The sequence below is a fragment of the Bactrocera oleae genome, chromosome 2, assembly GCF_042242935.1.
Source record: "Bactrocera oleae isolate idBacOlea1 chromosome 2, idBacOlea1, whole genome shotgun sequence".
Classification (NCBI taxonomy): domain Eukaryota; kingdom Metazoa; phylum Arthropoda; class Insecta; order Diptera; family Tephritidae; genus Bactrocera; species Bactrocera oleae.
Genome location: NC_091536.1, coordinates 69444233 through 69463262, shown reverse-complemented (window position 1 = coordinate 69463262; position 19030 = coordinate 69444233). Strand labels below are relative to the sequence as shown.

General features: G+C 32.9%; 1 protein-coding gene across 3 annotated transcripts in view; it reads left to right on the top strand.

The window, feature by feature from the left end:
- Nucleotides 1-5518: 5518 nt before the first annotated feature.
- LOC106616251 (uncharacterized) overlaps nucleotides 5519-19030 on the top strand; it is a 38461-nt gene continuing 24949 nt past the window's right edge. For all 3 annotated transcript variants that reach the window (XM_036368251.2, XM_014232820.3, XM_014232817.3), the window contains exon 1: nucleotides 5519-6257. The gene's annotated coding sequence lies outside the window, so the exon portion shown is untranslated. The remainder of the gene's footprint in view (nucleotides 6258-19030) is intronic.

Genomic DNA, 19030 nt, shown 5'->3' with positions numbered 1-19030 from the left:
ATCTGTAGCACATGACCTTCACTTTTTTTTTGCTATATTACGATTTGCAGATATGAGAATATAAATTCTTACATATCTTGATACATACATATATATAACTATAAAATTATATGTATCTATGTATGTGTATAGTTATTTACGAAGATACGTAACTTTCTAAGAACATTTTGCCTCTCGTTTTGACACGTTTTGCTTTTAATTATACAATTTATATAACTTTCTTGTTGGCTAGTTTTTCTTCGGAAATACCACAATAAACACTAACAGTTATAATTTCTCTAAAATTTTGAATAGCTGACCGCCTTGAAGAGTTTATACCAATGTTGGCATGTCTTCTTTGATATCAATACTCTTAGTTTATTATTTATCCTTGTTGGACTTGTGTTGAAACTTTTATTGTAATATTTCAGCTGTTATATTAACATGTGTAAAATAACAAAAATCTTATCAGCTTTTACTCTTTATTTTGCTAGTCATATTATAATAATTAATTGAATTTATTCTATTGTATTAAAATTGTTAAACAATTAGCAACCCTCTCCAAAAAATATCCCTAACTAGATTTCATAAGTCTTCACTTTGATATCCATATTGTCGTGTTTTATACATTTTTTTGATACTACATTTTCAAGTAGGTGGCAACCTTTAAACTTTTTATTTTCAATCATCCTATCATTACACCAAAAAACAAAACAAAAAAAAAATCGTGTCGGCTAATGCTTTATTTGCTGGTGTTCAACGTACAGCGAGCGTGATGGAATTATGTTATGCTACGCAATTTCGTTGCGATAGATCACTTTTACTACGGCATTTTAAAAGATTATCTTCAAAACCGGTCATATGATACTAATCACTGTGATTTCCTGCGAATAAAATGCTAATTTGATTTATTTTATCTAAAATATAGGTTAGGTTACCACTAAAAATTGAAATACTCGTGCCTTTAGCAAATTGTTTTTTTACCGTATAATTTTAGGAGCCTCGTTCGCTAGATTTTTGTTTAGTTTCGACATCATCTTCATAAACCCTCGTCTCGTCACCAGTAATATTGCGTTTGATGCATGAAGGGTCCTCAGTTATGCTGATCTCTTTCTTTACTCTACTCTACGTTGTTTTTTTTTTACAAAATATTTAGATGTTTTGGTACGTGTCTAGCATTGACACGCTTCATACAAATAAGTGAATTTAATCTGAAATTTATGTTAGATTACCACTAATAAAGCGAAATATAATATATGTATAGACATACTAAATTACTCATAAAATATTACCATCTATTATCATATTTATAAAAACGCTACTTAAAATTTATTTATATACTATAAATATTCCTTTGCTTTCAAACTTTAGAACCATAAATGGATTTTACTTCTGACCAACACGAAACATAATTTCACATGAGTTCCATAATGCATGCGCCATAACAACTCTTACGCAATAAATTCCACTTATCAACTGCCAGTAATGAAAAAATTATGTGCAGTGAAACAATTTATGTTACAAATGTCTATTTCAAATGCATTATTTGCTTTATAATTCAAGCGTGACAGCATTTATGGGACAATGTTTTTATTAAGTATTTCATTAGAAAATAAATTTATAGTCAACAAAATACTGATGTCAGCAGATCTGAGCCTAAGCGGAGCATGTTGTGTCGAATTGTTGGGGCGTTACGCCACAGCTGCCTTTTAGGACCCCCAACAAGTGTTACATGCCTTCGTTGTACGACGTGCATCCTTCTGTATGTAATTATACAAGTGTTTATGTACTTGTATGTTTCGAAAATCTTCTGGGTCTTCTTAAATTACACAGAATTGATAAAAGACAAAGGTTTTTGACAACCAATGTTTGACATGGCTACTGGAGTAACATAAATGTACAGTGGTGGCTGTAAATATTAGTTCGTTATTATATTTTATATATTCATGGAAAAAATTTTGAAGTTTTCTGTATGCAGTTGTGAGGATTTTTTTCAAGATTTTCGATATTAAAATGTTTACAATTTCATGCTTCATTATATGTTTTCAATTATGACTTATGTGTTTCATGGAAATATTAAAATTTGAAACCTTTTATTATGCAATTACAGTAGGTTTATCTCATAAACCGTCGAAACCTGAATAAACACGTCCATTTGCTCCATGACATTCAGGTAGAAGAGACCCCTAAAATTTTTCACTGTAGCTGTCAAAAGTGTCTTTTCGGTGTAGTGTAATTTAGCTGCTATTATTACTTAATCGAGATTTTTGGAAATTTCAAGATCTTGATGTTTTTTTTTGCAAGTAATATACCCTTTTATGCAAAATGAAAACTTTACCCAAAAAAAGAAGCACACATTTTAACTATTCACTCATTCCCATCCTTTCGCTTTTTTTTCTCTGCTCTAATAATTTTTGGCGCATGTATGGTAGTAACAACCACTGGTAATATATAGAAGAGAGTATTCGAACACCTTTTTTTGATAAGTTTTCTATTGTGAATGGTTGAAATGTGAAAAATTGTCAAATTTGACAATACAAATTGTTTATTAAATAAAAACTTACTGAATTTCAGATGTGGGTTAAGCGATTTTTTTTTGTAGAATACATGGCATGAAAACTTCTCGAATCAAAAGAGTTAAAAAATTTCGTTTTGCTCGGAAAGAAGAAAACATATGTTCGAATAGTCATTCGCTAGCGCTTACTGAATTGAACAAATATTATTTCGATAATTTTGTGTACTTTCCAAACGTTCTGAAATTCATATTAAAATCATCATCCTCAAAAAATTATTTGAAATCCATTTTAAATTTATTACTTGATCTTTCATTGACTTACATCTTATCCCTTTTTTATGCACACTACTGTAGGCACGTGCCAAATCAACTGGTCTTACTTATACGTTTGACTTCTAAGGACCTCAATCAGTAGCGTAATATCCGTACCACTTGAGCGTGTCTGTATTAATGCGGCTGTACCCGCCTTGTTTGTGTGTGAAAAATCCAAATGTGTAAAGTCTGTTACGTGTAAAATTTGTTGTTTGCGTTTTTCCGGCTGCGTTTGCTCAGCGCACAGCACATGTCCTTATGAGTGCGTGCGCATGCGCTGAGGCAGACCGGTAGGCAGGCGGCAACACTAATGACAAAGGCAAATGCTACTGATGTGCGCATTGTTCTGCGCTACATTTACCACAACTACTTAAATTATATTTTAGCTGCTCTATTCTCTTTGGAAATCTTGTCTCTGCATGCATAATTATTATAACAGATGTGCTTAAGTGTTACCATAATGCACTTGCTTTTTTTTATATACACATATAATGTAATAAAGTAAAGGAAATACTTATATGCTGGCATTTATGGTGGCATATACATACTTAAATACTTAGAAGAATGCCACAAGTGCTCTTTGAGTCATTAGGGTTGTTTATAAATCAATAAAAAGTCGAAGAGGGAAGTGCATTCTGTGTGTAAATTAATAAAATTGCTTATGTATTTGTTATCGTTTGAAATATTTGCTTCATATACATACATAGATCTGCTATAGTATGATCTCAGTCATCTCGTCATTGCATCTTCGCTGGAGCGATAAGTTTTTGAGTCAAACGAGAAAAATATTTGATTCAAAACCATCTGCGTTTTGTTTGTTAATCTGCTTTTGTTTTTCATTATTTTTTTATTTTACTTCCCACAACAGAGTGTATTAAGTTTGCCTTGAAGTTTGTAATATCCAGAAAGAAACGTCGGCGACCCTTTAAAGTGTATACATATATAAATGGTCAGCGTGATGAGCTGAGTTGATTTGGCCATGTCCGTCTGTCTGTCTGTATATATGCTGAAATTTTCTGAAATTTTGCATACATCGTTTTCTACACAAGAAGTTGCTCATTTTTTCAAACCGCCGTTATCGAACCACTATAGCATATAACTGTCATACACACTGAACGATGAAAAGTTGTTATATGAAAAACTTTTTTATTTGACGTGATATTTTCACAAAATTTGGTATGAACTATTGCTCAAGGCAACGCTATAATCTCTGTATATATATAATAATCGTACCACTATAGCATGTAACTAATATATAAACTGACCAATCAAAATCAAGTTTTATCTGAAAAATTTTTTTATTTGACGAGATATCTTCACCTAATTATGCATGGATTATTGTCCAAGGCAACGATACACTTTTCGAAATATTGTTCAGATAAAGATCTTTTCATACCCTTTTAAGCTATTAGAAATGCACCTGTGAAAGGTATTATAGCTTTGGTGCTGCCGTTCCCTACTTTTTTTGTTTATAATTTTTTATATTTTCCATTTGTGCCACTTTCTTCTCTCTTTATTTTCGTGTTTTCTTCTATTTTGTAGCAAAAGTTGCTGTTTTGTTATTGTTGTCTATATTTTCTCTATCTGTGCTGTTTTTGTTATTTTTTTTTTTGAACCATCCGCAACAACAAGTCGTAATTATCTGAATTATCTGTTTTTAATTATCAGTTACATTTCTGCGGCGTGCCGAATAATAACGCCTTTATCAGTCAGCTGTCTTGCCAGGTAGTTATGTTTGTACAGTTATCTATATACATATGTATGTATGTACGTGTCATTGTGAGCATTGCTCATCTAATATTTCTTTAGTTCCACAGATAACAGTTACCATCCACTTGATAGTTTCGGCTTATCGTCGAAGTGTTGTTTACTTAAGTGACTTTCATTGGCAGCTCCTGTATGTGTGTGTGTGTGAATGTGTGTGTAATCAAAGCCTTTCCCCAAAGCGCTAATCAAAATCTACTCATATACATATGTACGAATAAGTGATTTAATAAAAAATGTACACTACAAATATTTTGCTATCTGCCGAATGCTCTAATAAACGAATGAATCAAGAGCTTTTTGAAAATTTCTCATGCGACTGTCATTATGTTTCTCAAGCTGTTTTTCTATTACTCTAGTTATGCGCTCTCTATGCGCTAGCTTTTTGCTATGCTCTGCGTCGCTCGAAAGCACAAAAAATTCTTGGTCATCCCACATTTCAGTTCCACATTCGGCGCTATGCTTCACATTGCATCGCCCGCTCCGCCCTATTAATGTCATACAACAACAACAATGAAATATAACGCATGTTGTTCCTCTAGATTTCCGTTAATTTGTTGTTGCCTGGTATACCACTTATCAATGTTCTGCAATATCAGCCACAACAACAACAGCAATTACTGAAAGTTTGACAAAATGCAATAAGACCGTATATTGTACAACAACAAGTTGAGTGTAAGCAACAACATTGCAGTGCAGTGGCGGCATTGCCAGCATCAGTCCACAGCTGAAAGCACTAGCTCTTGTTGTACAAAAGACCGGCAGTCGGGGAGGCCATGGTAGGCAATCGAATCCACAGACAACAACAGCAATAATATGCCCATCAGATCGTGTGACTTATTTTATGTACTTTACTTTGTCTGCGTGCGTGTTTGTGTGTATGTAGGCATGTGTGTGCTGCTACAATTTCCACGAGTCTACTGTGTACTCGGTCGCTGGCTCGGCTTCAGTCTCCTTGAGCTTGTGGAACTGTGAAAATGTGTGACGCGTGATTTTCCTCAAACGCGACTTACCGTGCCGTTGACTAATATTATTAAAAATTTCTTTTATTTTTTAACAATTCGTTTGTGTTTAAATTATTTCGCCAATATTTTGCTATTTATACTTACATAAACTTTATGTGCGTGCAACTCTGTGCTTCCATAGTACAACTGTGAGATCGAAGAAATGACGAAAAATTGTTAGACAATAATCATTAGTCTGGAATCCTTCGCAGTTGAAGCGTAAATCGAAGGAAATTGAAACTTCAGCAGCAGACCTTGTGAATTTTAGTGCTGCAAAGAGCAAAGTACCTACAAACGTAAAAAAAATCTTTGAAATTTTTATGAAACAAGTGTAGAAGTGTTTAAAAAAAATATGTGCTATTAAATGCACATAAATAAAAATAAGAATAAAGAGAGCAAGGCAACGTCCGTATGTAGAAAGAAACCTTTGACTTTGTGCCAATGTATTTTTATAGTAAATACAGTGAAACGTCGTTCTAAATGTGTAATTTCGTGCATAACTGTTCAGAAAAATATAAATATATTTATATACATTGTTAACGACTCGAACTACGAAGGAAATACTAAGCACCTGAATAATTTAATTATACACAAATATTGGTTAGTGGTTAACCGCAGGTATTTGCAATCGGTTATTAAAGCTGGAAAATTATATTATTATTATTTTAAAAATTTTAAAAAACGTAAGTTTCTTAAATTTCGGCACTTCAAAAATACTTATGAGTTCTCTTCAACTTTACGACGTAACTAAAGAACAATATGAAAATTAAAGTTGCTATACTGAGTTGAACGAAATGTTATAAGTTCACAAAACCAAAAAGCAAATCTACATGCCTAATACAAATGTAAAAATATGGTATATATCCATATATTGCCACTCATTCCTGCAGCTGTCTAGCTTTTCATTGGAAAAGCTCCATCCAATATAAAATTTTTTTAATGATATTTACTGTTAAAAAAATAATTTTAGGCGCATTTTTGTTTACATTTCCACATACGCTTTTGTATGTCGGTTTTTATGTATCTATCTCCCATTTAATTATATATTTTTTATGTGCCTTACAATAAGTCCCCCCTTTGTTACACCCAAGAATCAAAAATGCTTTCCGCTTTTGCTATCTATTCATTTGAATTTTTTTCTCCACTTGTTCGCTACTATTCGTAAATGATTGCTTCATTAGCGTCTATTAATCAGTTGCTTTGCCGTTGGTGCTCAAAGGTTCTCAGACTTATGCAAGCATAAATTGCATAAGTGTTTGTTACTTAAGTCTCGAAAATACCTTTTTTCAAATAGGTTAAATTCGTTTTATGATTAGTTTTAGTTATCTGTTGTGCTTGGAATTTGTTATGCTGCGAAATAAGATTTATTTTAGTTGGTTGTTTACGGAATGAAAATCAGTGCATTTGCTTGATTATTCAGTCATATATAACTAACATGTTTTATTGAATGTCTGAGGATTTGGGTAATAAATTATTTATGAATGTGTTTAAAAAACTTATATAATCCCAATTATATTATAAACATTTTCTTCATTAAATGTTGCCAAAATTGTTTTTAAAATTGTATCTTACGTTATTTACATATAGGTCTTCATATTGTACTCTAAATTTCAATTCCACAATATCTCAATAATATTAGTCGTATATATCACTTTCAACAATATCTAAGTTTCCTTAGCGCATATAGCTTCTCAAACAACTTTAGTTCTAATATAAATCTAATTTTTTTATCGGTTTCAAATTGAGAGTGTACATTCAGGCTTTGTCAAAGGTTCAAACCTAATAATAGCTAGGTTCAAAGTCTCGAAATTGCTTTTCAGTGCCAGCAAGCAATTATTCTCAGTTTTTTCATATTCCCATTTACTGCTTGTAGTTTTTTTATTTTTTAAAATAGGTTTTGTTTCAAAATCTAAAATTTCCATTCAGAATATATCATCGCTGGAGTGAAGTGTTTTTTGGCGCTTAAAAGTATGCCGCATTTTTATATATAATAAAATTTTCTTCATTTCCAAGAAAGGCTCTGATCGTGTCCTAAAAAAAACTATTTGCAGTTCAATGTTTACACAATTAGTATAAAAGCAGAAATATTTGATTCTCTTTAATCCTTAATTATTTTTTATTATCTATGTTTATTTTTCAATTTAATATTTTTATTTATTAATTTTTTTTTTTAATATAAATCTTTGATTTTTTCTGCATTTACTTCTAAATTCTAACCGTTTTCGTTTTTTTTGTATTTACAATGAATTTTATATTAAAAAATATATAAAGAAAATGTTGCTAATAACTAATTTTATATCTTATGAATGTTTTTATATATATATATATACATATATAAATATATGAACTTTCAAAATTAAATATTTTAATTTTATTTCTATTTTCATGTTTGTAAATTTTTGTTTTTACCCTCTTATTTTTATTCGTATTATATTTCGTAATCCCATTTTATGCATCACCCTGTATCGTATTGGCCTCTTAGTGTTTTATTTTTGTCACTCCCAAACTAAATACAACACTTTGTGACAAAATACGAAGAAAAGCGCGAAAATTATTGCTTCCGCATTCAACGCTCGAACTATCGAGCTATCAGCGATCTTTTCCTTAGCAAATATTTGAAAAACAAATAGAACATAAAGACAAAAATAAGACACATAAGAACTACAACAGCGCATCCAAGTGAAACGTAGTCGCATACGAACAACAAACGCAAACATTTCCATTGCACTCCATTTGCTTTTCATCACATTCGTCTATGTTTTCCTTAAGTTTAAGTTATTTTAATTTAAATTTTGTTTTTTATTTTGCTTTTATTTAATTCGCTGCCAATTCAATTGGTCAGCGAATGAATGGAATATTGAGAATAAAAAATTTTTACGCAAGAGAAATAGAAATAAAGAAGTAAGAAAAATATATGTATGTTGAATCGAATTAAACGAGGGTATAGTACGAAGTGCCAATACTACACAGCATACTTGTATTTTAAATTTAATAAATCGGCTTTTTGAAAGTAAATTCTATTAAAATATTATGTAACGGTATCTCCGAAAATATATTGAAAATGTATATTACTTTGAAATTTGTAGTGCTTTATAGAGATATTAAGTTAGCAACGACAATTATATATTGTAGTAGATAGAAGCATGTTCTCCCAAAACGAATATTTCATCATAATTCTTTTTGGAAATTTGAAGAAATCTGAGGAGTCTTAGTTACATGTTGGTATTGAAGCTTCCTTTATCCCATAGTAAGCTAATTTGGAGTCTTAAGTGATAGGATTCCGGGTTTAAAATAGCTTACTTCTTATTAGAGTTTTCATTTGATACGAACGAAGAAAGAGGGAGAAAGAAATACTGATATGATCTCTGATATCTACTAAAATCATAAATGATTCTAACTCATCGACTTTTTTTTCGTGCAACTATTGAATATCGATTACTCCAATATGATATGATATATCTCTTAGATTATTATATTAGATATTAGAAACCCAATTCTATGAGATCAGTGTGATTAGGATATTGGAACTATATTAGTGCCAATTACAATTTTAAATCTAATTCTAACTGAAAATCTCTAGCTGGAAAAAGCTGACCTAAATACCACTGAGGTATTTCTGGCATGAAAAGGTCTCTAAGTACAGTCCAAGTTGGTTCAAGATTTGATTGGTCTATTATATATTTTAGAAAACTCTCCACTAAAGTCTCCCCTTTCCAAAAGTCGTAATTTTTTGTTGATTATTTACCTAATTAATTTAGTTAGCTGTAGGAAAATCACAAAAGTTCTCAATAGCGCTGAAATCCGTTTCAAAACATTAAAATTATGCGCTTCCAAGCAACTTTTTGGGAAATAAATATATTACATTCGTGAAAATGTTGGCCATAATGGCCATGCCAATTTTTGTACATTTGTTATTTAGAAAATCAGCCAGTGGTAGCTACAGCCGCAAACCGCTAATGGCGGGCAATGTACAGCATTTTTGCAGCAACAAATTGCCAGCGGCAATTAGAGGTGGGAAATTAGGCGAAGCAACGAGCGTAGCGCATGTATGTATTACATTTTATGTATGTATGTACATATGTGTGTACAAATGTGTTGGCAGTTGTTGCTGTTGTTTTCTGGTTGCGGTTGAGCATTTACATACTTATTTACGTGTATATTTACTCGCATCTTTACGTAGCCTTCGCAATTTTCTAAACATTTCAAAACAATGCTATTTTTATAAAATGCGGCAACATGCAACTTTTGGCGCGCAACTCCAACTTTGCATACACTTTGTGCACGATACGTACATGCGTGCATACTCGCAACATAAGCACATATAAGCAGCTCCAAACGCATTTTTATGCGCCTACATAAACATTTGCATTGCCAGTTTGCTGTTTTTGAAACTTTTTCCACAGAAACTTATATTTTTTTTTTTCAATTCACTATTTTCCATTTCACTTTATTTAGATTTGTATGTTTGTACGTTGGCTTTTTGCGCGCGTATTTATTGCATTTTCTTATGGCTGTGGACACATGTTGGCTGCATTTTACCGTTAAAATTTGTGAAAGAGTCAAAACTAAACAAAGGCGCGTAGAAATTGCAATAACTAAAAACTCAAATATAAAACAACCTACTATAAGTGAAAAAAGCAACAACAAAGCTATTGTATTTGTACTATTTACAACCACTACGACAACAAAAACAATAAAAATCGTACTACACAAAAACACATGTGCATAATATAGGCCAATTCGACTGAAGTGCATTGAACTGCACAGCACTGTACTGCGCTGCTAGGTGGCATTAGCAGTATATATACTAATACCATATATATTTTTATGGAGACCTATATGTATTAATTTAATACTTATGTAGAGAAAAGGACACAGGTTTGGGGAGTTAAATTATGAAAGCTTCATTTAACTGTAATAGCGGTAATATTTTAAGTTTTGAGAAAATATTATCATCTGCAGCTTCCATAAGCTTTAGAGCTTTCACACATAAAAACTTAAACTCTTTCACACTTTACACAGTTTTAATAAATGTTTCTAATACTTCTTTCGTCATATGTTATATATTTTTAGTTATTTTAAAGAGAATAGTCGCTGGCAGGATCATATGTCCTTTTTTAATCAGGATTTCAAGCTTTCACTGAAACTGTGTAGTTATCTTTGTAATAAAATGCTTCAGTCGATTCTTTAACTTTACAGCAACATCTTCCTTGGAATATACTGAATTAGTTTGTAAATCAAAGCCTGTGTATGGTATTACCACTGCGACTACGCCCTTACTTTGTAAGTCTCTTTATCGCCAAGTGTAGTTAGTCTTACCTTAAATTTATTCGAGAAAATAACTACTTTTTAAGATGTTTGGATGCCTTTGGATTCGATATGATTGATCTTGCCCGTCAGAGACCTACTTGCTGATCCCTCTAAAGGGTACTCATTTGGTGGGCCAGCTTTTTATCTTCTTCAAAGTGAATTTATTAGATCTGCTATCAGCTATAATTTTTCCAATATGGCCCAACTGTTAAAAGTCTCATAAATTGCGGCTAAACAACTATTTTGAGGTAGTCACTTGCATATTAGATTCCATTGTAAATAAGCTTTTATCGTAAGAGTTACATTTTAATGCTAAAATCATCATGTAAAATTTTCGTACCCTCTTTCTACTAGTATTCCTTGAGTTTGACTACCTTTATTCCATGATAATATTCAAACGAGCAAAATGCAGTCTTTAAACTACTTTTCAAGTATCAAAATTAAATTGCCCTTTGCTTTCTATGCCTATTGTACTATCATCAATGTAATTCCTCAGGAAATTTAAAAATTCACAGGCGCACATTCACAGTTCAAGAAAAGCATTTTGTTCCTAACATTTAATCAAAAATTATGATATATCACCACTAAAGTAATATTTCTATCGAACTTTTGTTAAAAATCAATATTTTCGGTATTGGCGCTCATAATTATATCCTGAACTGGGTTGACTTTTATATTATTTTGCCACTCTGACTGAGGTATCTCCAAAACATGCGTTCTGACTCTTTGCTGTCGAAAAACGTTGATATCTTAGTTTATTTTTTACGTACGGGAAAAAAGAAGTCAGGACTATGCGGTGGATGATTCAGCATCAAAAGTTTCCGAAACAACAACTGATTTTGGACGACCGTCACAAAATTAGTCTTGGAGTGATCCAAGACCTCGATTGAATTCACCATACCATCGATAAACACTCGTTGATATAGCTTCACTAAAAATTGAATTAAGTTCATTGATGCACTGTTGTTGACTTAATTCAAGTCGAAAGTTTTAAAAAATAATCGCGCGAAAATGTTCGCGATTGAATTCAATTTTTTGTCCGAGATGAATATTTTAAGTTACTGTTAACTGTAAACAACACAAATAGCGCTCGTATGTCAAAACGTTTTGGGTATGTATAACATCAAAAATGTCAAACTTTACGGTAAAGTTGTGAGTTGCCATACACCAAGGTAACGGTGCAATCTTCGCACAAATTGTTAAGATCGGTTCACTTTATCACATAGCGGCCATATAAAATGACTGATCATTATCAAGCTCGTGTATTTTTTGTACAATATTAAGTTATCTAATTACTTTTTGTATGAACTTTTTTATACTCTCGCAACCTGTTGCTACAGAGTATAATAGTTTTGTTCACCTAACGGTTGTTTGTATCACCTAAAATTAATCGAGTTAGATATAGGGTTATATATATATAAATGTTCAGGATGAAGAGACGAGTTGAAATCCGGGTGACTGTCTGTCCGTCCGTCCGTCTGTCCGTCCGTCCGTGCAAGCTCTAACTTGAGTAAAAATTGAGATATCTTTATGAAACTTGGTAGACATGTTTCATGGTACCGTGAGACGGTTGGTATTGCAGATGGGCGTAATCGGACCCCTGCCACGTTCACAAAACGCCATTAATCAAAAACAAATAACTTGCCATAACTAAGCTCCGCAATAAGATACAAGACTGTTATTTGGTACACAGGATCACATTAGGGAGGGGCATCTGCAGTTAAAAATTTTTTTTAAAAAGTGGGCGTGGTCCCGCCTCTAATAGGTTTAATGTGCATATCTCCTAAACCGCTAATGCTATAATAACAAAATTCACTGGAAGCAAATGTTTTTAGCACTTCTATTGACGGTGTGAAAATAGTTGAAATCGGGTAACAACTCCGCCCACTCCCCATATAACGGTACTGTTAAAAACTACTAAAAGCGTGATAAATCAAGCACTAAACACGCCAGAGACATTAAATTTTATCTCTGAGATGGTATAAGATGACTTTATAGGAACCGCGTTCAAAATTAGACAGTGGGCGAGGCACAGCCCACTTTTAGGTGAAAACCCATATCTTGAGATCTGCTTAACCGATTTCAACCAAATTCGGTGCGTAACGTTCTTTTCATGTTTCTATGTCATAGTGCGAAAATGGGCGAAATCGGACTACAACCACGCCTATTTCCCATATAACACCTTTTTCAATTCCATCTGATTCTTTCACTTTCCACTATGCAAATCAGGTAACAATGATTATATCGGGGTAAAACTTTGCGTGAATAATGCGTTTGAAGTATGCCACCTTGTGAGCAAAAATTGTCTAAATCGAGTCAAAACTGTTCAAGCCCCTAGGTAATTAATATGTTGGCCCCAGTGCCTATAGCTGACTTTTTACCGAAAATATCGGTCAACATAGAACAAGGCGGCAAGATCCACAAAGAAATCTAAAACGAGTATACCATTTGACTTTGCGGGAGTATAAAATGTTCGGTTACATCCGAACTTAGCCCTTCCTTACTTGTTTTATTTTTATTTGAGCAAGGTGTTATAGCATCGGTGCAACCGAAGTTAACGTGTTTTTTTTTTATCCATTTCCCTTTATCATTTGCTTTGCTTCTTCTAATCCGGAATATATGTACTTATATATGTCACTCCCCTTTTGAACTTTAAATACGTGTCATCAATCAGAAAATAATACTATCTAAGTTTTGTGTGTTGCTTACAGCGCTTGAAATTTACACATTATATCAGATACGATTTCACTGAATAAATATGTACCTAATCTTCAACACGGTTCTTTGGAAATTGTAAAGCCTTGCATACTGGTAATTCAAGTAGTCATCATCATTACATACATAATTCACATTGAACGCGTCTGCTTAATTCTTGACTCATCATTACTACTGTCAATTCCACCCAAGACTGTCTATGAAATGGGCTTCGTGCTGTTGGAAATCATTTCGTAATCGCATGCTTCGTGAGTTTGGGCCAGTGTGCGCGCTTAACTGCAATTCTGCTGCGATAAGGTCCACTTGAGCGACCGCAGGCGAGTACAAACTATAATGACATGCCCACTAATGTACTCAAGCATATTTGTACATACATATGTGTATGTTCATATGTATGTATGTATGTATGAAGGTTTGTATGTGTGTGTGTAAATGGTGGTCGCTCAGCGGTATCTTCGCTTTCTGTTGCTGTAGCTTCTCATAAAAATCGACTGCATTCAAAAGTTCAAATGTGATTGAACTTCGCTATTTTCAAGTAAATTTCTGCGTGTGTGTTTTTGCATTGCGTGTACTTCTCTTGTATTTGTTGTTATTTGCGCTTAATTATCGTCATTTGCATACGATTGCAGCAGACAAGCCTGTGCCGCGCAGCATCCCACCGCGTTGCCATCGGTTTCACTACCTAGCTGGTTGGCCCTACATGTTGTGGCATGCAACTAGCATGCAAATGTAATTGTAATTACAATAACAACATGAACAGCAGCAACATCATCGCTTTAGCGCTGATCTCATCGCAGTCGCGCTGTTGTTGCTGCTGCCGCTGCTTAAGTTTATGCTGAGCAATTTGCAATGCAGTTGGTTTCACTCGCTTGCTTATTTCTTGTTTAGTTGTTGTTTTTGTTATTGTTGCCCACAGTAGGAAAGGTGCAAAATGCCAAATGCCATCAGCGGTGCGTACACAGACCACTTGCGTGAAGCAATTCATACACGCTAAGTGCTGATTGTTGTAATTTGCTGGTGATTTTACCAAACGCTTTGAATGTGGCGTGAATTCGCTTGCAACAACACGCAATAGCACTGCAAATGCCTATATTTATTTATACATGCGTACACATGCTCTTCTGCCTCCACTAAGCACTCTTCACTAACTTCGCCGGCACCACACTGCGTATACGTAACCTGTCGTTCTGTTGCTGCGTTTGTCGCAAGTTAATGGCAGCATTGCGGTAACTGCAATTTGTCACGGCTTGCTTTGTATGTTTTGGGCATTTCAGCACAGCATCAATATTTCCTTGATTTCGCTATGCTTGTTTTCCTTCATTTCATTCCCGTTTTGCATGCGTTGCGTGCGTGTTGCTCGTTGTGCTCGCACTAATGGCAGTTCTGTAGCCATCTTGTGTATGGTTTTCATTCTTATTGCCTGCAGCTCAAGTAGTCTACGAATAAATTAATGCTTACATACATACATATAGATTATTTATATGTCCGTATGTTTATGCTTGTGTTCTTATAATGTGTGTATTTTTCTTATTTTGTATTTCTTGTTAATAGTTTTATTGCATTTTGCCACACAACCAATTTTGTACACATACAAATATACTGCTTCGTTTGCGCTTTGATCACGCATACATGTGTAGTTTGCCGTTCTAAGTGAGTGCACGCAAACAAGTCCAATTACAACTACACTACTTTTTTTTTATATACGAGTATCGTATATTCGAATATTCCCTTATGTGTATATATGTTTGTTGCATATAGGCACTTTAGCTGTCATTGCGGCAGCGCTTTAGCATACATACTTGCATTTATCAAGTGTGATGTTGCACAGATATCTCTAGATACTAGTACGAATGAGCTTGCATTTATATGCGGGAGCACTTCGCATATTGATCGCTGCTATTGAGTTGGCTATGTTTTTTCTGCAATTTTTTGATATTTTTTGATTACAAACGTTTTTTAAAATTATTTTTAATTAAACTTTTTTTTTTAATATATTAATATCTGTTTATTATAATTTCTGTTTTAATTTGTATACTTTTATTCAATATTTTTTTATACTCTCGCAACCTGTTGCTACAGAGTATAATAGTTTTGTTCACCTAACGGTTGTTTGTATCACCTAAAATTAATCGAGTTAGATATAGGGTTATATTTATATAAATGATCAGGATGAAGAGACGAGTTGAAATCCGGGTGACTGTCTGTCCGTCCGTCCGTCTGTCCGTCCGTCTGTCCGTCTGTCCGTCCGTCCGTGCAAGCTCTAACTTGAGTAAAAATTGAGATATCTTTATGAAACTTAGTAGACATGTTTCATGGTACCGTGAGACGGTTGGTATTGCAGATGGGCGTAATCGGACCACTGCCACGCCCACAAAACGCCATTAATCAAAAACAAATAACTTGCCATAACTAAGCTCTGCAATAAGATACAAGACTGTTATTTGGTACACAGGATCACATTAGGGAGGGGCATCTGCAGTTAAAATTTTTTTTTTTAAAGTGGGCGTGGTCCCGCCTCTAATAGGTTTAATGTGCATATCTCCTAAACCGCTAATGCTATATTAACAAAATTCACTGGAAGCAAATGTTTTTAGCACTTCTATTGACGGTGTGAAAATAGTTGAAATCGGGTGGCAACTCCGCCCACTCCCCATATAACGGTACTGTTAAAAACTACTAATAGCGCGATAAATCAAGCACTAAACACGCCAGAGACATTAAATTTTATCTCTGAGATGGTATAAGATGACTTTATAGGAACCGCGTTCAAAATTAGACAGTGGGCGTGGCACAGCCCACTTTTAGGTGAAAACCCATATCTTGAGATCTGCTTAACCGATTTCAACCAAATTCGGTGCGTAACGTTCTTTTCGTGTTTCTATGTCATAGTGCGAAAATGGGCGAAATCGGATTACAACCACGCCTATTTTCCATATGACACCATTTTAAATACCACTTGATTCTTTCACTTTCCACTATGCAAATCAGGCAACAATGACTGTGTCGGGTTAAAACTTTGCGTGAATAATGCGATTAAAGTATGCCACCTTGTGGCCAAAAATTGTCTAAATCGAACCAAAACTGTTTAAGCCCCTAAGTACTAAATATGTGGACCCCAGTGCCTATAGTTGACCTTCTACCGAAAATATCAGTCAATCCACAAAGAAATCTCAAACGAGTATACCATTTGACCTTGCGAGAGTATAAAATGTTCGGTTACATCCGAACTTAGCCCTTCCTTACTTGTTTTAAATTAATTTTTTAATTTTATTTTTTAATTTTATTTATTATTTTATTTTATTAATTTTTTTATTTTGATTATTTTTAACTTGTTTTTAAATTATATTTTTTTTAAATTTTTTTCATTTATTTAATAATTGTGATTTTTATAACTTTTTTTCACTTATTTTATAATTGTGATTTTTATAATTTTTATATTTATTACAATAATATTTTTATTTGATTTTTTTTGTTCCTCTTGACAGCGTTGACAGTTTTGTGTTGCTTTATTTTGTTCCTTTCAGTATAATGCTGCACAAATTTATTTCCGTAATGTTCGTTTTCGTCGTGTATAAAACCCGTTCCACACATTGTTGCACAGATTCTTTACGCTTTGTCGAACATGAATGCCAATATCAATATCTTTCTTACAGTTAATCTGCTGGCTGTATACAAAGGGAACATACGATTGCTTATGTAGTTGTTATTGTTTTAATTGGTTGAATAATTTTCAAGTACTCCATGTATGTAAGTAGTGCGGTATTTCAGTTTACTTTGATAAAAGTTGAGTGCCAGTAGTAATAGTTGGCTTCGTTTCTTTAGATCTTTGTACAGCGGCGAATCGAACTAACAACTGGTATAAATGCAATATATTGTTAAAAATAATAAAAAATGGTATAAATAGCGGTCATACCAGTTTAATGATGCATTCAAATAATATCTTCTATTCAATAGAAATTGTTGTCTACATAAATTATAGTTTTGGGAAATAGGAAGAAGCTTTTCATTATTTAAATAATTTTTTTAGTTTTAAAACTCATGAAATTTCTGTTAGAAACAAGAAAAAAATGGTGAAAATTTTATTCGTTTGCTTGTTTTCACCAGAAGAACTCCCGAGCTAGTATAAAAATTTGATTCTGACATTTCAAACTGACGCAGCTCTGTCACTAATGTGTAACCAGCGAAACAAAATAAAAACTGATCTGCCTTCTCAAATAAGAATCTTGGCATTTCCAACAATATTAAAGTAGTTTTTTTTAATAGTAAAAATTGGTGCACATTATGAAGAAAAATGGAAGATCTTGATAGCAGGTGACAAGATATAACGAATACTATTTTAGAAAACAGATAACAGTAAAACATACAGTTTCTAAATAAATGCTGCAGTAATTGATAAAAAAGCTTTTTATTCATAATTTAGTTTTCAAACATATATTACATATGTTTATATTGTATATAAATAAAAACAAAAAACAAAAAAAATAAAAAATAAATAATTAAAAATATAATAAAAAGAACACTATTAAACTCTTTAGCAACATGTTGCGAGTGTATAATAATAATAAACTAAAAACCAAAAATTAATTAATTAAATAAAAAACAAAATAAAAAATACATATAAAAACTAAAAAAATATTAAAAAAATGAAATTAAAAAAATTAATTAATTAAGATTTTAAAAAAATTAAGATTTTAAGATAAAAAGAAACAAGATGAAGCCTTATTTAAGGCAATAGAATGAGAATTACCTATACTTGAGTAAAAATTTATTTCATTTATAAAACAGAAAATACAACAATAAATAATGGTCATCGATTAGTTTTCGAAACATATAAGTCACATTGCTGTTGTTTGAGTTGAAAGAAAAGTTTTAAATGCGTTACTAATTATTTGAAGAAGAAATAAAAAAGCGAACAAGGAGAAGTACACATATGTATATGTTCTAGAAATTTATTTATTTGTAGAAGAATTTCCAAAAATCAATGCTTCTATTATTGCGCCAACATGCTTTTGGCAATTAAAGCTCAGTTTCACTTGAACAAAGTGAAAGTGCACAGCACAACTCACAGTGCTAATATTAGTTGCAAGTGTTCTAAATATATAAATAATTAGTAAATTTCGACTTTTCGCTTCACTTTCACTTCCTCTCACCTTTTTAGTTGCGCTATTTACGAAAACAATCAGCCCCACCTGCATACCTTTCGCATGAAAAGCCATAAGCAAATTGTTTTTATTGTCACTTAACTCAAAATTAGCAGCAAAAATATTTCATAATCACCTTAATTTTTGCAAAGCTCGCCACCGCTACCTACCTTTAACTTAAACACCCACCGCTACACACAACAAAATCTTGGCCGGTTGCCATCGATTTCTCTGGCGGCGTGACGAAGGTGGCGAGAGATTGCAAAAAGTTGCGCAAATAATCAGCAGCC